The sequence below is a fragment of the Panthera onca genome, chromosome D1 (genome assembly GCF_046562875.1).
Source record: "Panthera onca isolate mPanOnc1 chromosome D1, mPanOnc1 haplotype 2, whole genome shotgun sequence".
NCBI lineage: Eukaryota > Metazoa > Chordata > Mammalia > Carnivora > Felidae > Panthera > Panthera onca.
In genome coordinates, this window is record NC_138348.1 from 35,103,558 (window position 1) to 35,106,321 (window position 2,764).

Genomic DNA, 2,764 nt, shown 5'->3' on the forward strand with positions numbered 1-2,764 from the left:
TTCATGGACTTTTATTTAGCGTAAAAGTTCTAGCAGATTTTTTTCCCCCAATAACAGGCCCCTGGGTCTTTATTAGATGAGTAGTGATTAGAAAGAATTAAAAGACAGAGTGTTATATATAGTGAGTGGGTCTAACATAAGTGATTTGAGTCCTAGTGAAGAGGGAAGTGATCATGGGGATAGGAAATAAATACAGCAAGACATATATGCTGACAAATTCCTGAATTTGATGTAAAATAATCCACAGAATAAGATTATAAATAAAAATATTAAAAAATTGTAAATAAAATAATGCAAATTACAAAAAATAAATAAATCCAACACATAATCCATTAAAAATCACAGTGATACTTCAGTAAATACAAGACAAAACTATTCTTAAAAGCAATCAGAAAATAAATGGAGGCTGTTTTCAAAGGAGCAACAGGTAGAATTGTAGACGATTTTATAACATAATCAAGGGGTCTGATAGTATTTTTATAATGCTTAAAGAAAAGATCTACCTACATAGAATTTCATACTTAGTGAAAATGTCATTCAGAAACAAAATAGATGTTTAGAAAACAAAATATACAGATATCTTGAAATTAGCAAACCTGCACCAAGTTAGATACTAAATAATATTCCTCCAGTGAAGGAACATGATGTCAGGTGTAAATTCAGAGATACAGAAAACAACAACAAACAGGGAAGAGATCCTAAGTATATGGGTCGGTTAATCTAAATGACTGTTGACTATATACAATGTTACTAGTAGTATCTAGTAGTGTTTAAGTAATATGGATTGGGTCAGAGTCCAAGTGGGAGCCAGCACGGAGGGGGTTCAGCGCGAGGTCGCCATGGCATAGCTGCAGCAGCTCCAGATGCAGGAGGCAGCGGACTCCGTGGTGAAGAGTCTGGAGAGAAAGCCACCCGGAAGATGCAGACCTCATGTTCCGGCGCAGTGCCAACTGTTGTGGGAACAGCCGGGCGTCCATGCATCAGGCACAACAGTGCATGGAGCGCTGCCACGCGTCCCTGGCTTCAGCCCAGGCACTAGTGATCAGTGAGTTGGACAAGTTCCAGGGCTTCCTGGCCAGGTGTACCGTGTACTGAAATGACAAAGCCAAAGCTTCAATAGATGCGGGAAGTAAAGACCTTCGGGTGAAACAGCAGCTGCAGAGTTGTGTGACCAGGTGCGTGGATGACCACATGCAGGTCATCCTGACCATGACCAAGAAGATGAGGAGTCTCTCCTGTCCATTGGGAGATAGAAGTCTTTGCAATTGGCCATCGGGTGGATGGCAGGAATCGATTTAAAAAGAGAAATGGGAGTTTTGGTCTTTTAAGTGAAATTTATGAAGAAATTAAGGATGGCAGCAATATGAGGCGTGTGTCGCTTACCTCTGGACACTGGTTCCTTTATGTTTCAACCCTAAAAAGTGAAATGGAAAAAAACTGGTGCTGAAATTTGGATCGGAGGGCGGGAGAGTTTTTAATAGCCTAAATTTCACGTATCTGTCCTACCTCTAAGGATCTCCCTTGTATCAAGCCGGAGCCCCCCCAAGGTACTAGATTCTTCTTAGTGCACGGGTACCAACAGGCTGGTAGGTTTCTCTAACCTGCCTATGATCTGGTGGAGTGTGAGCAGAGGTGCTTCTGTGTGTTGCCAACCAAATCATTTTCCATGAGGTGCAAAACAGAATCTACAAGGTCACTAATTTAGAAAATTTTTAGAAAGGGGGTTTCTGGGCCTTTGTTTTGCGTTGTTTTGTTTTATATACAAGGGCATGAAGTTGATTTAAGATGTAGAGTTGAGAGAAGGAGTTTAGGACTTTCAACAGTTCCTTGTGGATGTCTGTTTCTGGCTATCATCAAGACGTCGATATTCATTTCTTGAGATACACATCACATCTTTTAGCTAGGAAACCCTGCAAAATCCCCACTGGGAATGGGAAGCAGACCTTCCCTCTCACTGGCTGCCATGATGGACCCTGAGGCTATCTGCGACAGGACAGTCTCACAGCGACACTCTCCATCGAAGGGAAAGGGGGGTTTGCTTGCACCGTATACCGGTATCCAGGAATGAACATTGAAGGAGGAGCTGTTACTTTCTTAATTAACGGAGTTATTAAGCACTGGATTTGGAAAAACCTGGTTTTCATAGAATAGAATGAAAGGAGAGCCTAAACTCAGTATTGCTTATTTAGCTCCCTGAAATCAAAGAGCACTATTGAGACAATCCCTTGGCAACAGGAAGGTCAAAAGAGAAAAAGTAAGCAACTCAGGGATGAGCTGTGATTCACTTAACACAAGAGGGGCAACCCCCACTCTACCAAATACCACATTTGCCTGGGACCTTTGCAGCAAGCGGTGTTCCTGCCCCAATTCTAGTACCTTATCATTTTGATAAGGACCATGTTGTCTTTTTACCAACTGTTGATAAATGATAATATATTTATTATTATTACATTTACATATTATTACCAACTGTTGAAATGATAATATAGCCTGCATTTGGTGTTTCAAGAATGTGATTATTTTCCTAGTGGTTTAGTTATAAATAAAAAATTTTGATTTAGTTTTTCCTCCTAAATAAATGTAAATAAATAAATAAATAAATAAAATGGATGTTATAAAATTACATCAAAAATAGCATGTATTTTAGGAATTGGATAAAGTTCTTTTCCTTATTCAGGAAGAGGGGGTAGGTATCACTTAACATTAGAGTTTCATAAGATAATGATAGACATTTGAAACTGTAGGCAGCCCTGAGCCAAAGTTA

At 39.7% G+C, this 2,764-nt stretch overlaps 1 pseudogene; it reads left to right on the top strand.

The window, feature by feature from the left end:
* The first annotated feature begins 839 nt into the window (after positions 1 to 839).
* LOC132660646 (protein FAM136A pseudogene) lies at positions 840 to 1,299 on the top strand (annotated as a pseudogene).
* The last annotated feature ends 1,465 nt before the right edge of the window (positions 1,300 to 2,764 follow it).